Below are 18,751 nucleotides of genomic sequence, written 5' to 3'. Positions count from 1 at the left end.
TAGACTTGACTACTAAAAAATAATACAACACTATGCCTGCTGTGGTGGTTTACATGATAAATGTCTACTCTAGGTTCTGGAATTTGAGCACTTGGTTCCCATTGTTAATAATGTTTGAGGGGGTTTAATTGATACAGCCTTGCAGGAGGAAGTATGTCACTGAGAATAAACTTTGAGATGAAAAATAATTTCTTTGTTTTCTCATCTTTGGCTCCATTTTTTTTTTCAATTTCCCATGGTGATGAACTCATCCCTCCGGAACTGTAAATCCAATTAAACTTTCCCTTTTAAGAGTTGTCACAGACATCGTGTTTTACCAAGCAACAGAAAACTAAGTAGAACACCACATAATAATATGGCATTTGGGATGTTTATATAATTTTAGTTATAATTGTACTTAAATGTTGGTGATATTACCCTGAAAAGATGAAGTTGTTATTGTATCTTAGACAAAGAGCTAGTGAGTGACAAGTAAGGGCCATCAATGACAGACAGGTAAAATGGAGAGAGCTGCAGGTTTTCTCAGGATGCAAAGGCTTCTATAGGGATAAAATTAGCCACTACTCTTAAAACAAAATGGATTCTACACCTGAAAACTTATTGAAGAATAAGCATGGCTACATTAAAGCATGTACTTTCATGCTTAAATTTTGCTGTTTTACTCTCTAGGATTTTCTTCCCTTTTCAGTCCCTGCTTCCTTTCCTCCTTTCCATATTCCCTTTTCTTTTGTTCCATTCTTCCTTCCTCTCTTCTTCTTCTCTCCTTTTCTGCCTTGTGTTCTTTCCTCCCTCCATCACCAAATAATTCTCTCTCTCTCTCTCTCTCTCTCTCTCTCTCTCTCTCTCTCTCTCTCTCACACACACACACACACACACACACACACACACACATATATCATCTGCACAATATATTCATACTTCCACTTGTATTGTGACAGAACAGTTTTCAGTTTTCTTTTTAGTTGGTATCTTTTATAAAAATTGTCACAGGAATATTAAAGGTAGAATACAAAGTAATGCATAGGATAATTCCTAACATGGCAATTAAATTTAAATAAATGTAATAATATGACTAAGGGTTTATTACGAATGTTAATGTGTGTTCCGTATTTCTTTTGTGATTTATTCTTTATTCAGAGAGCACATTTAAATACTCTTAATTTCTTTAAGCTGTGTGGTGTTCTAAATCATTTGCTTTCAACGTAATTTCAGTATTTTCAATGTACTGTGACAGTATTTGTTTTTACTAATGATATGAAAATCTAGTGCAATTCATTATGTCTTTGTGTTGTTCCATTGGGGCTGATCATAGGTCTTCAGTCAAATTTAGTGGCTTATCAAAAATTGTATTTAAAATGTGTAATTCCTACTCTATTAATTTAATCAATTATAGAAATTTGTACTTTGTGAAGGGTGATAGATATGGATCTATTTGCAATTTTCTACATGCCTATATTCAGTTAGACTAGCACCATTTTTGAACATTCTTTTTTCCATTGAATAATTTTGCCTTCTATATAAAAATTTTTCAGGCTCTCCAGCAGTTAGAGCTGGGGACATGCCTGTCTAGCTGTTTTATTCCTGGGGTTGAGCAGGATGGTAAGTGTTGGAAGACTCGGACCCTCTCTACTCCTGGTTACTTTGGAGAAACTACACACTGATTCTGGAGAACTTGTAGAAGCAGGATCTGGAAGAAGTTTTATCAGGCTGAGATAGGGGATGGGAATCTTAGGATGGGGTAAGGTAATGTGGAGAGTAAGGGGCAATAATATTCCACCAAGCTGGCAGGTAACTAGGCAGGGGGTAGTCTTACATCAGGCCTTGCTGAGTTACCACCAGGGGGAGGTTACAGGCCAGAGACAGTACACCAAATTCTAGCCAGGCTCAGGAGGTTACACTGGGCCTAGAATCAAAGTCTTTTAGGCCCAACAGAAAATCAAGTGTCTATGGGTGTGTGAATTTATTTCTGGGTCTTCTTAATAGGAGAGAAATTGACCAGTCTCACTGGAACTTGATATTCCATAGCTAGCTTATATCTATGGGAAACCTGGACTTTTCTGAAAAGAAACAGAGGAGAAGTGGACATGGTATGGGGGTGGTTGTAGGCAGAGGTGGAACTGTTGTCAGGATGTAAAAACAAAAAAGAAAGAAACTAACAAAGAAAATTGAATTCTCAGCCTAGAATTTGAACTCAACAAGCAGAAATTATAATTCTTATAAAACACACCCATTTCCTTTCTTCCCTCCAAGCTCTCTCTCTACTTTCCTTGCTTTTTTGTATCCATAATTGTGTGGTGTGTGTGTGTGTGTGTGTGTGTGTGTGTGTGTGTGTGTGTGTGTGTGTGTGTGTGTTTGTGTTGCCTGATACAGAAATTCAAACTGTTCACTTGTATAATGTTAATAATATGAATGTTTAAATGTTCAGGGCTGATCTTGGTATTAGAAAAAAAATGATGTGTTATACCCTAAGGTATAACAGTTCCCCTGCTTTCTACATTACCTAGTTGTCTAGTTATTTACCCCGTGTTGAAGTCCCATGGGATTTACCCCAACAATTTTAGCATGTCTTTTGCTGTCATCTTTCTTCAGGTGAGAAATAAGCAGCCATTTGGTGACATGTTCTTTGTATAGTTTCTGAAAGTTCCAGGATACACAGTTTCACAGCAAAACACCAAGTTCTGGCTCTTATAATTTTCTGTGTCCTCATCTGCAATGATGACTAAATCTTGGGTGCAAAAGTTGTGTTGTAGGTTTACAAGAATTATGACTTTGTTGAGATGATTACAGGTCCAATTTTAATTTGAGGTAGTAAGTTCCACAACTTTTCTTTTTTTTTACTGTAATGGTCTTCATCTGTTTTAAAGTATAGTTTCCTTAATGAGTTCTAAAGTATGTATTTATATGTAGAGATAAGGACACATATATAGAATGCTGTTAAGAATTATGCTGATTTAGTAAGGTGTGGGTTATAAGGACACTACCCATAATGATATAGTAATGCCATACATTTGCAGCAACCAACAGGTCTCTAATTTGACTTATGAGCTAATCAACAGAGGTACATCATAGCTGTACTGAAAACCTATCAAGGTATATGGCACTTATTGTGTCATGGGTCTTGAAGAAAGACTCTCTTAAAGCCTGATTAAAAGAGAATGAATTTTACTAAAATATATTCACAAATAATACAAAATGGCATGTGAATTAGTTAAAAATTTTAGTACAACTCAAATTAAAATCAGAGTTAGCATCATCTCAGAAAAGTCATAATTCTGAAATACCTTGCTAAAATTTGAAGAGAGCAAAACAAAAATATGTCTTATCACACCTATAGTTGGTATTCTGATAGCCATTTTACTTGTCTTTCTGCTGCAATCAAAACTACTCCTGTGCTTCAACAAGTAAAAGTACCCAGATTGTTCCCGTGCATACATATGTTGCTAGGCCCAGCATGTGGTGGCATATGGTAGCACATTCAAATGTGAAAACGGAGCAAACTAATTTCTGAATATTGATTTTTGTAAGATCAACTATATGTTTAAATCTCATATATGATTATGGTTAGTAGTAAATATATGTACTCCATCTTCTCATCCTGTAGAAAAGAATTTTCATTCTTTGATAATTGTACTCACTGAATAAATTATACATAACTACATGCATACCACCATATATGCATACTTGAAGCATTTATGTAAAAAATACTGGTAGTTACAATACACACTGAAATTTCAGAATCAGTGAGCTGGGATGGTAAAATAATAACAAACTAGAGATTCAGAATATGTTTGAAAGTGGTTGCTGATTGTTATGGCTAAAGTTGATTGTGTATTTGACAAGACCTGTGTTCTCCACCAAAACTATGATAAATCATTTAAATTAGGATAGCATTCATGAATGACTGTGAGATATTGTCTTGAGTAACTAAATTGGCCTGGAAAACCAGGTGGAAGACCAGTGTCAGAGATAACATGACCATGGAAACTCTTACTAAAAAATGTTCAATTGGGTTGTTTTGAGTTTCAGAAGATTAGCACATTACCTGACAACATATAGACACAGGATATAAATTACAGTAGGAAAGGGAATATAGTGAGGAACTACTGAACCAAAATAAGACTGAAAAACAACCAGGCAAATTCCAAACTCTGCATCTTGATGTTTGGTGTCAAAGAGCTTTTCAGATCTCCAGCTACTTTCTGCTGTGTTGATTGCAACACAATTCTTTCTCTCTGATAGCAACTTTCCTCAGCTGGTATCTCATGGTTCTGGCATCTCAAACATCTTTGGAGCTCCAAGGAAATCCAGGCTTCAGTTTTGTGCAATGACCTCTCTAGGCCTACATTTAGGGTCATCCCTGAAACACAGCTGGCCTCAGTAGTTTTTCTTAGTTTTAGAGAAAGTTTCCATAACCCCTTTTCTCTATCGTTAAAGCCAGAATCATGTGGCCAAAGCTACCAAGTTCTGCTGCTTGCTGGGGCTAGAACATGAACCTTTGTTCAATTACATCTTCACCAACTTTTTGTTTTGGATGGTTTCCTGCACCACCTAAGATTGGTTGTCCTGGAACTTGCTCTGTAGAGCAGGTTGGCCTCAAACCCAGTGATTTACCAGTCTCTCCCTTCTAAGTCCCCGGATTAAAGGTAAGCATTCCCACATATGGATCTAAAGTGTTCCTTTAATTGTCTTCACCAACTGTAAACTTAGCTGGATGGAATCTTTCCCTGAAGTCACCATTCCATTTATTCCATTTCTTCATATCTGTATCTCCTTGATCACGTGACTTAATTATATTCAGCTTCCTGCTGTAAATTTTATCCTCAAATTTTACATTTTGTAATTTAGCCTGTTCAGCTTGATCCTTTTCATTATAAATCTATGTAAGAGTGATGAGTAATAACCACATGAACAAGTCGCTACTAGGCTCTTTTGAGATTTGCTCTTCCAATGAAATTATTCCAAATTTCTTCACTTTAGCCACAGACAGATTCTTCAGACAAGGGCAGAAAGCAGCTATATTCTTCACTAAAATATCACATGACTAAACTGTAAGCCATATACTAATAACTTTTTCCTCTGAAATCTTTTGAGCCAGGCACCTACAGCTAAAATCACACTCAGCACTACAGTCTTTCATATTCCTACTTGAATGTTGCATTAAGTAGCCCTTAAAGCATTCAACTGATTTTCTAATCCACAATCCAAGGTCGCTCATCCTTTAAACAAAATCATGGCCAGGGCTATTCCAGCAATACTCTAGTCTCTGGTACCAAAATCTGGCTTAGTTAGGGTTTCTATTGCTGTGAATAGACACCATGATGACAGAAACTCCTAAAAAGGAGAACATATGATTGGGTAACTTAGTTTCAGAGTTTTAATCCATTATCATCATGGTATGACATGGCAGCATGCTGACAGACGGGTGCTAGAGAGTCTTCTATATTGACTCAAGGCAACAGGAAGTGGTCTATGATTATTGGCAAGCTTGAGCACATATGAGACATAAAAGCCTGCTTCCAGATTGACACACTTCCTCCAAAAAACGCCATCACCTCAAGGTTTAAGTGTCTATGAAAAAGAGGCAAGAAGATTGCAAGAGTCATAGTTTATGAATAACTCTAATATTAGAGTCTTGTAGACACAATGTAAATGATACAGTTAGGAACTCAGAGGAGCACAGACAGCAAGCTCCAGACTTACACAATTTCAAACCAAACACAATCATAACACAGAGAGAAGGAAGTAGACACAAAGATCCACTTCTAACCAAGAAGCTTCTTGCAATTTTCTCCAATGGTATGCCAAAGGGTGCATTTACCACACCTCTGGGGAAGGCCTTTTGCATAGGAATAGTTGACCAACACAAACAAATTCCATATCCCTTTTTGTTCTTTTTCTATTTATTTTTATTACTCATCTCATTGGGCTTTTTCCTTTCCTTTTGCTTATTGTTTTTGTTTGGGGGTTGTTTGAGAGGAGATGAAATGAGAGAAAAACTTAAATGAGATAGAGGTAGGATGTATCTGAGCAGAGTTGGGAGAGAAGAAGTATATAATTAAAATATTTTATAAAATGATGGATTATCTGAATTCAAAGTAAGTTATATACATAGACTTATACTTTTGATTCTCAGTATTTATGAGTCTGCTAGGAGAGAGTAGAATTGAATTGGCTGGGACTTCCTCACTTAGCTCCCCTCATATATTAAATATTGATTAATGTATTCTTGTATGCTAATAACAATGGACTGCATTGGCAAAGTACTATAACATTAGTAAAACCTTACCATTATTTCCTCAAATAGTTTTCTATATGTGTCTTCTTGAATCCTGTAAAGTGAGTTATATTTACATATTTTTATACATTATGTAGATTATGAAACTGAGGCACAAAACTCCAATGTTGAATAATTAGTGAAATTGTTCCTTACTGGAACTAGTATCCCTATTTCTCCTCTTTATTTACCACTTTCATGACCATATTTTTGTCTTTCTGATTTTAGGTAAAAAAGAAAGTATGAGAAAAATGTAATGAAATCTTTGCAGAGTTTTCACACACTCTTCTACATAGTATTGTTTTGACTTATGAGTTCATTCATTTCCACAATTATTAATTTCTCCTTGAGAAATGGCTTTTAACTAAGAATAATTAATTGTTTGGGTCAGGCAGAAATTCACAATTATTTAGTACTATCTTCTATTTTACTGATCTATAAATTTTGCTAATAAATTCAAAACCATATTGCTGCTTTCTTTCCCAATAACATTTTGCCTCATTTGCCTAAGCTGACTACTTACAAAATGTCCATTTCTAAAATACACATTTCAAAACAATGTGGACAGTTATCTGCCATATATAATTTTGAACTATCATTTTAATCCTTTTCTCTTTTTTCCTCAATTTTTTTATTTGAATTAGAAACAAGATTGTTTTACATGTCAATCCCAGTTCCCTCTTCCTTCCCTCCTGCCCTCCCAACCCAACTACCACCTGCCATATATTTTATAAGTAAATTTGATTTAAAAAATAAACAGAATTTTCACTTCAGTCCTGGAAAATTGTATGCGTACTCTGCTGGACATGCTTTCAGTCAATTGATAATACATTGCTGGATGAGAAGAGAATGGTATGGATAGAATATCTTGTTAAAACAAATGTGCTTTTACATGCAGATAACTGCAAGCCCCTTTGGGATGTAACTGAGAGGTTAATGTCATCGGCATCAAAGGCCATTCATGGACAAGGGAGTTGTGGTGCTATATGTTGTTACCAGCCATTAATAACTGTAGTCAATCTAATTTCTTTTAGATAGGGTGGCATTTGTTCCTTAAAAGTTACATATCCATTAGAATAGTACAATAAATACTACAAACTACAGAAATTTGTAAAGTCTACATGTACACCTTCAGGATGAAACTCTAAAAATAAAATATGACATATACATTCTCATGTACAATTCATTTCAGCTGCAGTTTTCAACATGCTCCTAAAGTATGTTTTTTTTTTAAAAAGTATTAAAATACTAAGAGTACTAAAAGCTATTTTTAACTTAAACATAAGAACTACTTATTAGAGTTAATGAAGAATATGACAAAATATAAATTAATTTTGGTCTTTCTACATTTACTTTCCAATTGAATTAGATGTCTTGCATTATGAGGTTGGTTGTTGTGGCATGTTCCATCAGTTTTTCTAAAGCTCCATTCCAAGAAGCCCTGACTGACTGAAAGTCCATGTTCTGTTCTGTTTTGTTTTGGCTTTATTCACTTCCTTCCCTGAAGCAAAACTCTGAGCACCTTTTCCAACTCTGCATGTCAGAATTTACTACTCTACATGTGGTTAAATGTAAAAACAAATCATAATACTTTTCAATTTCAGAAGTTAGAAGAACTATAAGCATTTTTGAAATTGTATTCTCCTTAATTCTTGAAAAAAACTGAGTTGTTAAACTTTATTTTGGCCTATCACAGCAATACTCCTCCAATCCCATGAACCAATTTGTATGTTACTTAGGGTCTCTATTGCTGTGAAAAGACTCGATGACCATGGCAACTCTCATAAAAGAAATCTTAATTGAGGTGGCTGACATTTTCATGGTGTAATACGATGTAGCATGATTCTGGAGAAGGATCTGAGAGTTGAACATCGTGATCAGCAGGAAACAGGGAGTGAACTGAGTGTCTCACTGAGTGAAGCTTGAGCAAAGGAGACCTAAAAGCCCACCCCCCAGAGTGACATACTTCCTCCACCAAGGCCATACTTACTCCAACTAAGCCACGACTCTTAATAGTGCCACTCTGATGAGCTTATGGGGTCTAATTCCAATCAAACTCTTACAATACTCACAGGAGGTTTTTTTCTTTGATTCTGTTTATTCTTACCAAAATTTTTCAACATAATTGGCTTATTACTATATGTTACAAAACACTTTTATTCATCTTGCACTAACTTCATACATATTTTCTTATAAGTTGGTCCTTGCTTTCTTGGATTCAGTTACTCATCTTCGTAGGATTTTTCATGTAACTTTATGTTAATTGCTGTTATAATTTTAATTAATAATTTAATCATGTAATTGATAGATCTCTCAATATCCTGTCAAATACTCAGTAGAGGGGCCATTTTTTATCTCAAAGTACCTACAGTATCTCTTTATAATGGCTATATGATGGAACATCTATATGGAAATGATTAAAGAATAAGGGGAAAAGAAGGCTGAAAATTCATGGAGTAAGAAAAACTGCAGAAGAGTCTAAAATTACTATGATGATATAGACAAAAATAAAAGAATAAATGATGTATGAGGAGACGATATTTGCATATGTTTACTTACTCAAAAGGAATGAGTGGAGGTCCCCCCCCAGCCCAAATGATGGCACTTTCTGTATTTAATCCTGTGTCGTTTCCCACAATCTGGAATTTAATCAAAAGGCTTCTTTTACCAACTTCTGTCTCTCATTTGTTTGTCAGCAGCTGTTAACCAAACAAAAGCCCCTCTGAAATCCATTTACAATACAATAGAGAAGTAAGAGGAAATAATGTAATTGTCTAACAGAAAAAAGGAAAAAAATGCAGAGTGCAATTTGAAGAAAATTGATTTGAAAAGAAGAAAATGTTCTTCTTTCAATCTATAGGCACACATTTCAATGTTGTGGCTACTGGGGCCTAAAAGAAAAAGGTAGTCAATAGGCCAAGTATGCCTTAGAGTTTTCAGATTGCTAGAGAGATGAGAAGAATTTGATATAAAGAAATTAGTGGTGAGATGACAGACTGGTTGCACCAAAGGCCTAATATTTGGTATAAACACACACCACACACACACCCACACACACACCAGCATCAACTGTATCACAACTCTGGAAAACACTTGATGCTACTCAATAACCAAGAATATGAGGAATTGAAAACTAGCTGCCTAAACATTCTGAGAGAAAGTTGTACCATATTAACTTAGCATTTTCTCATTAATCCTCTTACCTGTTTTATTTGCATTCTTCAGAATCATAGCACAATGCACCAGTCAGGCAAATGTTTACAAAAAAAATATTATAATATTTAAATTTTCCAGTCTTTAACACAAATTAAGAGGCATGTATAAAAACAAAAAAGAGTTGCATATTCTTAGGATTAAAGAAATTCAAAACATATCTCCTAACAAGTCATTGCATTTTTTAGATGAATAACAAATTGGCAGCTGTAAATATGTTCAAAGAAGCAAAATAGAAAAGGAGGATAATGATGTCCTGCCAATATTACCAAAGCATTAACACTAATAGGAATCAAATTAATTTCTAAGTTAAAAAGGTACAATTACAGATTTTTTTAAATGGAACAAAAATTTTTACCAATAGATTTGAAGGAACAGAGAAAAAATTGATGAATTAGAAATACCAACTGAAATTTCCCAGTAGAAGGACCATGGAAAAAGTGAAAGGCCCAAGAGATCTATGTAACAATATCAAGTATGTATGATGAGGAATTGGTCAGCAAGATTGAAGACAAGAGGCAAAGAAATGTTATTGTGCAATAATAAGCTATAGATTTATTCAAATAAAATTTTTGTAAGTTTAAAGCATTGTTTAAATATTGGGGATAACTATTCAGATAACATATAAAAGTATATATAATATATATATATATATATATATATATATATATGGTATGTAAAATAAGATTGATTTTAATTGAAATAAAAATTTATTTAAGAAACTAAATTTGAAGATGTAATGATATGTAATAAAATAACTTGCTTATAAAAGATAGCAATTTGGTTATAAAAGTATAGAAAAATAACATCATGACAGAAAACCTTTGTCTTGATTTATTTGATTTTCATATTTTGAATTGAAAATAACATAGTTCAATATATTTTGATTACAGTTCCACCTATGGCTACAGCAGATTTTTGTTAAGAGATATTTTTTTGCTGTGTGCTTTTAGCAGAATAATAGCATTTGGACTCCCCTAGGACCATAGCCTATCTAGTCACATGTTCTTGGCCACCAATGCAGTAAATAGAGTACATACTCCCTGTGAAAGGAAAAGAACACTGTTACTAATTGAAAAACATGCACTTATAAACATACATCATCCTTTTTATATCTTGTTCACAAATAAGATACTAATTCTTTTTAATTACTCTAAAAATTCAATGTGTAATAATTTTAGAAAATTGGAAGAAACAATTTTGAAATTATATTCAATTTCAAGAAGCTCAGAATGGATAAACAAATTTAGAATATTTACTTAAATTGCTTCCCCCCAACTTCACATTTTTAATATACATTTGGAAATTTCTTTATTTTTTTTGAAATTTTATTATCTGTCTATCTATCTTTATTTTCCAGCCTGATCAGAGATTTGTCAACTCCATCTTCTCCCACTTCCTCCCTGACACCTCTGCTCTGACTCTTCCCATTATTTACCCCTCCTCTGTTTCTATTTATAAAAGGGCAGGCCTCCCATAGATATCAACAAATCATGGCATATCAAGTTGTAGCGAGACCAAGCACCTAGCCTTATATTAAGCCTTGCCAAGGTGATCCAGTATGAGGAAGAGGGTCTCAAAAGCCAATAAAAGAGTTAGAGATAGCCCCTGCTCCAAGAAGACAATGCTATAGATTTATCACATATATGCAGAGGACTTGGGCCAGTCACATATAGGCTGCCTCATTGTTAGTTCAGTCTCCGTGATCTCCTATTAGCACAGGTTTGTTAATACTGAGGGTTTTCTTGTGATGTCCTTGATCACTCTGGCTCCTATAATTCTTCTTCCTTGTCTTCAATGGGATTCCCCTAGTTCAGTTTAATGTTTCACCGTGGGTCTCTGCATCTGTTTCCACCAGTTGCTGGATAAAGCCTCTGGATGACCAAAAATCTATGAGTACAGTAGAAAAAAAATTAGGCATCATTACATTGACTTATTTCTCTCCAGTAATGTTTGGCTCTATCCTAGGTCTCTGGGCCATCCAGCCTCTTGTTTCAAGCATTCTGGTCTGTGTCAGTGAGGACTCACTCTTGTGGCATAGATCTCAGGCTGTAGCAGTTATTGAATGGCAACTCCCACAATCCCTGTTTCACCTTTAAAACAGCACATCCTGGATACCAGACAATCTATATGTCAAAGGTCATGTGGCTTGTTTGATGTCCTAATCCCTCCACTGGGAGTCTTGCCTGGTTCCAGTGGTGACCAGTTGAGGGTACTATTTCCTTCTGCTAGGAGACTTAGTGGGGGTCAGCTTTGTATATTCCTGGGATTTGCTTTGTACTAGGTTTCTACATAACCCTGGAGTGACCACCTTTCCAGTTGTCTCTTTTAGTATTTTCCCCAATTCCACTCCCATTTGATCCCTCATATTCCAATCCCCACAAGTCCATACTCTGCCCATGAAAACTCTTTTATTCCCCTTCCCATGGAGATCTGAGTGTGTGGATTGTATTATGGTTATCCTCTACTTTAGAGTTAGTTACCACTTATCAGTGAGAGCACAACATGTTTATCTTTCTGGAGCTGGAATATCTCACAATGAATGATTTTTTTTTCAAATTCCATCTATTTTCCTTTGAATTTCATGGTATCATTGTTTTTACCACCCATTGTGTAAATGTACCATATTTTCTTTATCCATTCTTCAGTTGAGGAACATCTAGGTTGTTTCTAAGTTCTGGCTATTCCAAATAGCTGGGTCTTGTGGTAGATTAATTCCCACTTATCTGAGAAACCACCATATTGATTTCCAAGTGGCTATACAAATTTGGATTCCCACCAGCAATTGAGGAGTGTTGCCTTTGCTCCACAACCTCTCCAGAATTAGCTTACTTGCAGTTTTGGTCTTAGCCATTCTGACCGATGTAAGGTAGAATTTCAAAGCTGTTTTCATTTATATTTCCCTAATGGCTAAAGATGTTGAACATTTTTTAAAATGTTTGTCAGCTATTTGAGATTTTTCTGTTGAGAATTCTTTGTTTAGATCTTATACCCCATCTTTTGATTGAATGATTTGTTTTTTGATGTCTAGTTTCTTGAGTTCTTTATATATTTTGGAAATCAGCCATCTGAATGACAGATCCCATTCACTTCTCATAAAATGGATTTCACTTGACTTCAGAAATCAACCTTGCAATCATGTTAACAGTTCTAGACAAAGATTCTATCATAATAGAGCAAGAAAATATGTGTCTGTCAACAAATTACACTGGGAATTCTGGATTTCTATAGGCAAAACAAATATATAGCACTGATAATATAAAACCAAACACAGATATTGGGGCTCAAGCTGAAGTTCAGAAAGGCAAATCAGCCAAGCCACCAGAGAGCTATTACCTCTACCAAAGCTGGGGCAATACTGTCCTCATTGTGGCTGGAGACTAATTGTCAGCTCACCGGATCCCGCTTCTGTCTTATATACCTTTCTAGTGCTGGGATTAAATGTGTGTGCAACCACTGCCCAGCTTCTATGGCTAACTAGTGTGGCTCCTGAGATAAAAGGTGTGTACCACCACTCTCTGGCCTCTAAGGATATAGCTAGCTTTGCATTCTGATCCCCAGGAAAGCTTTATTAGATCATAAACAATATATCACCACAAAAAGATGAGCACTTTTTCATGCCATCTAAAACTTGACTCATATCAATTTAGACCAAACTATAGGATCAGTGACTGAAAAATAGAACACAAAATCATCAAAATTTTGAACTAGGCCATTATTTCTTACATTAAACATTAATAACATCAGACCATAATAAATCTGTAAACTAGAAACTAATTAAAATTGTATATTGTACATCAAAAAACACTTTCAGTATAATAAGAAAAACTTTGATCTGGTAGAAAATATTTGCTTCTAAAGTATTTCATAAGTGTTCTGGAGCCAGAATATGTTAATGCTTCTTATAATTTAACATAAAGAAAAATGCCCCCACAAAATAGTAGTAGTTTATAGCACATGAAAATTTATTGTCATATTAAATTACTAGCAATTTTAAACCATATTCTGATTAAATGCCACTTCACTGATCACAATAATTTGTATGGAAAATACATGTTGACAAGTATGTGAAGAAACCGTAACCCTGGCATATTGTCTATAGGGATATAAATGCTGCAGTTACAATTTTGAGACACTCAGAAAGTTAGTTTTGCTATTTGAAGCAGCAGCAGTTGCTAGATAAGTATTTGAAAGATAGAATATAAGTATTAACAAACAGATTAGCAGAAATATTCATATCAGTACTTCAACAATAGCCAAAAATTCATCATGATGAAAATATTAATAAACAGATTACAAAATAAATGTATCATGACATTATATTTGAATATTTTTTCAAGCATAAAAATAATACTTATGAGTTAAAAGGTATACACCATAGATAGTATGAAAAGTGAAATATATCAGTCACGATTCTCTTCATATGAAATATGCACAACAGGTAAATTTATTAGCAGAGGAATCGTTTTAGGGTTTGACAGGGATTGTTGGGAAGAGATAAAATTTAGAGCTTAATGGAAATAAAATCATCATTAGAGGACAAAACAAAATTTGGGAGTATTGAAGTTTTCTTGTGATTTGTTCACACTATGAACAATACCCAGTTGAAGATTTCCAATATTTCATCTGCTGCTTAAACTTCAGTTCAACTTAAAACAAAACAAACAAACAAAAAAGATAAAAACAAACAAACAAAAAAACAAAATGGCCAATGACTGTTGGCAGACAAATGCTAGGACAAATTAATACAGTTATAAAAATGAAAGAAAATTTGAGATATTTAAAGGATTTAAAATATTAATTGATGTAGAAAATAATACATAACAAAATAGTGAATATTGTTTTAAAAAGTTGTTAGTAAAAGTACTATATCTTTGAAAAATAACAAGAATCTTCAATGAATTAAAAGTTATATAAATTTTACAAAATTATTTCAGCAAACCTTTCATGAAATTTAAATGGCCTAAAGTGTCAGGAAAAAGTCAGAAAAGACACTAAAATGCAAATGAGAGCTAAGAATGTTAATAGGGCAAGTTACAGATGTATAAGTAGGTGGGGAGAATGAATTTTGAAAATGGAAAATGGTAGTTCTTGTTCAAAAATGAGAGAAAATAGAAAAGGAACACATGGTCATGAATGGACAGGACATTTTTTTGGCTTTAGTTAAGACAGTTTTAAGAAAAATATAAGGTGATAGTAGGTATTAAAACAAATACTACATTTACTGTTGTATTATTTTTAAAGATTATTTTTAAAACAAAGAAACAGAAAACACAAAGCTCTGGGGACATTATGAAATTTAACAGAGATGTAAAATGATGGAATGGAAAGTAAATTGGAGTCATGGGTGTGACTGAATGAGTAAGGAAGATCTGACTTAGCATTGAAAAATAAATTCAACAAATTTGTCATAGTCACAATTTAAGATTTCAGAATGTAAACTGTGAAGTAAGAAAAGTTGCAATTGGTGATGAAGATGAGGTAGAATTTCTGAGTTGGTAATGAAAGAAAATCACATCAGTATTTCCTGGCTCTATATGATATACCTAAAAGGAAGCAAGATGCTGCAACACATAATTTTAAGAAAAAATTATTCTATGATAATAAAACCCAATGAAATGATATACCAATATATCTAATGCATCGTTGTGCTTTGCAAAGAATGATATAAAGTATATATATCCAGTACCTTGGAAACAAACAGAAACAATTTTCAGAATCCAAACAGAAATGTGATTTAGGAGCATTAGTTGTAAGTGTTCAAGTCAGGAAAATGGTGGTTTTAAATGAAATATGTCAAACAGATGTAGACATGATCAGTTAGGTTGGCGGTGGGATTGAATGAAGATCCCCGAAGTTGTTAGCTTTCCATGGCTGCGAAAATATATAGAGGAAAATAACTTATAAGGAAAAACAACCTATTTTGTCTCACAATTTCAGAAGTGCCCGTGCCTGGTTGTTAACTCTTGTTTCCTGCGGGCTTGTCAAAAGAAGCATAGCATGGTGGGAAGAAAATACTGGACAAAATGCTTACTTCAAGGTAAACAAGAAGGAAAAAGAGGAAAGTCACAGCCTCAATATTCCTTCAAAGGCACAGCCTCAACAACTTCCTTGCAGCCCTTCATGGGATGTTTGCACTTAATCCTAATAGCACCAAAGATTGGTGGCCAAACAATTGGCTTATGGGTCTTTATAAACCTGCAAATCATTCTTTCTCAACGAACTATCAACTGGGATTTGGGGACAAAAAAAGTGTCAGATTAAATCCTTGACTAGTTAGCTTTTCCATTTCTTGAACATAGTATGACACATTCAGCACAATGTACAAATTGCAATTCTCACTCCTACCTAGATGGCTTGGCCATGGCTGCTTCAAACATTGATATATTCATGCCAAATTCAGTTGTGTTATTTTAAAGTCAAGAATAATTTTGTGTGCTAACAAGGTTGTTGAATGAAGATTCTGAATCAAAGTACTTTTGGTTATTATAGCTAAAATGATGGAATCTATTAAAGAATTTGAAGACAAAATATTTAAAAAGCAATTGTAAGCTGTTGGAAAACATTACAAGATAATTTAGGATGTTTCCCAAACACATTGAAGATCTTGCTCTAATTTAAAGATTGATAATTTTAACAAGCATTTCTTTTATAATAATAAATTGTTTAATACAATAATACTATAATCAGAATTCAAATAAACAGCCTTATATTTAACAAAATATACTAGCATTATACTAAAAGAAAAGTAATTGGAAAACATACTAAATAATAAGTAATTGAAAATTCATTCATTTAAGTAAAATGCATATAATACATACTAATTATGGATAGTAATGTATCTCTTTCCATGAGCTTTTTATAACTGAGTGTATTGACTCTCTGTGTTGGACGGGAAGAAATGTCTCATTAACTGCTGAGAAGAGGAGGACTTGAGGGAGGTTGGTCAGCTTGTCCTGTAGAGAATCACTGATAGAATGCTGAGCAAGTTACCTCAGGGCTTTGCACAGAAGTTTGATTGATAGATACATGATGAATGAAAGCATAGCTTAGAATTTAACTCACATACTATAGCAAGACACTAATGGGTTTTAGGAAGTATGATTGTGTTTAGAAGGATTAGTTTGTCTTATGTAGTGAATAATACATTTTTAAGAATGACAAGGTGGGTGGGCAGAAAATGAAGGCAACTATTATTAATACTCCAGTGAGATCCAATTAGGACTAAACCCAATTAAATTTGGTACAGCTTAATCCCATATATCAAATATTTAACTCATATCTGTCATTGAACTACAATTTGTCATATTGTAGAGTAGGCATCAAGAATATATAGGGGAACCAGATAACATGAATCAAGTTTTTAGGTAATTTCTACCCAGGGTGAAATTTTGCTAAAAGTTATTTTAGTAATACTGTGGCATATCATGATGGATAAGTTATTTGTTATGGATAAGTACAGAAGTATTTGCTAGACCAAGGCAAAGGTAGGGACCTTTTCAGGAATGAAGTGAAGATTGAAGATGGAATCTGATGTAACCCATGACATGAATTTAGAATGAAGAATCTCCTAGGCAACAGCTGGTTAGAAACTCAAAACAAGAGAAAGTAAGTGATAACATTAGCAGAATGAAGTGTGCAGGGTTGTCAGTTGGAATAAGAGGCAGGGGCCAGATAATGAAAAGTACAAAAAGGTTAACTAAGTAGTGAGACTCTACCATTAAGGGAACAGGAAAAAGCAAAGTGATTATAATAAGTATTTGTTGGAATAAATTTTGACTTATATTTTCTCTATGAAGAGAAAAATGAATTAAAAATAGCAAGAGGATAATCAAACAATATATAGGCTACACTTATAATTAAGGTAACTAGAGAGTGACAACCCAAAATACCATTATAGAGTAAAAAAGATCCCTAATAATGTTGATATCATTCAATATTTGCTATATGTACAGAAACCTTAAGTGCTTTAAGATTTTTCATGAATCGTCAAAAATATCCTATGATAGAATCATTGATGTAAAAAGCTTTTTTACTGTTTTTTTCCCTGAAACCTGAAGATAATAATTAACATTCCTAAAATCCTAAGACTTAAATAATACTATTATAGAAATATTAAATATATCGCTATGAAGAATTTGATTCTAATGAAATTAGTGAAAAAGCTGGACAGTGATTCTGCCAGGAATGACCTTGCAAATGATTATTACACTGATAGAACAATGATTTATAAAGAAAAGGTCATAGCTCCCATTAAAGCTGTGGTAGGATCCACAATCCATGGGTTCTTCAAAAAAAAAAAATTGTACCATCACAATTTCTTCTGGCATACACTAAAATAGTAGATTGATACTAACAAGTATATCTAAAACAACAGAAAGCCAACTACTATTTTTGTCTCTCACTGCATTGTTTTTACATTGTTGTTTTCCATCACTGAAAGAGAATGAATGATTTCTATCTGGATACAGCTTTGGAGACACTTAGTTGGACAAGGCCATGAAAGAGTTTGAAAAATGGTACAAGAGTGTGCAAGCATTGCAGACTTGCTGTATTGGTCGAATGGAGGTGAACAAATAGATGTAAGTACAAAAGAGTCTTACAAATTCGGATTTTACATTAATTTCTTTTATTTTTGAAATTATAAAATAACCATATCATTTTCCCCTTGCATTTCTTCCATCAACACTCTGTAATATACTCCTTACTCTTTCAAATTCTTTATTTTTGTTATAAAGATTTATTTATTTATTTATTTATTTATTTAATTTTTTATATTAGTTCAAGTTAGGGGACAAGCTTGTTTCACATATATGTCCCTTCTCCCTCTCCCTTCCCTTACCCCCATTCCTCCTCCCCCACCCCCAACCTAACCCCCACCCTATCCACCCACCACTCCCCAGTCAGGGTAGGGCCCTCAATGGGGGCTCTGCAAAGTCCACAAAATCTTTTTGTGCTGGGCCTGGGCCCTCCCCCATGTGTCCAGGGCCAGACTGTATCCCTTCACGTGGGATGGGCTCTCAAAGTCCCTTCTTACACTAGGGAAAAATACTAATCCACTACCAGAGGCTCCCTGGAGTGCAGAGGACTCCTTATTGACATCCATGTTCAGGGGGCTGGATCAGTCTTGTACTGGCCTCCCAGACAGCATCTGGGGTCAATGTGCTCTCCCTTGTTCAGGCCAACTGTTTCTCTGGGTTTCTCCAACCTGGTACATACCCCTTCACTCTTCATTCCTCCCTCTCTTCAACTAAATTCCAGATT

This window comes from Cricetulus griseus, assembly GCF_003668045.3.
Source record: "Cricetulus griseus strain 17A/GY chromosome 1 unlocalized genomic scaffold, alternate assembly CriGri-PICRH-1.0 chr1_1, whole genome shotgun sequence".
Taxonomy (NCBI): Eukaryota; Metazoa; Chordata; class Mammalia; order Rodentia; family Cricetidae; genus Cricetulus; species Cricetulus griseus.
Note: the sequence above shows the minus strand (reverse complement) of the source record.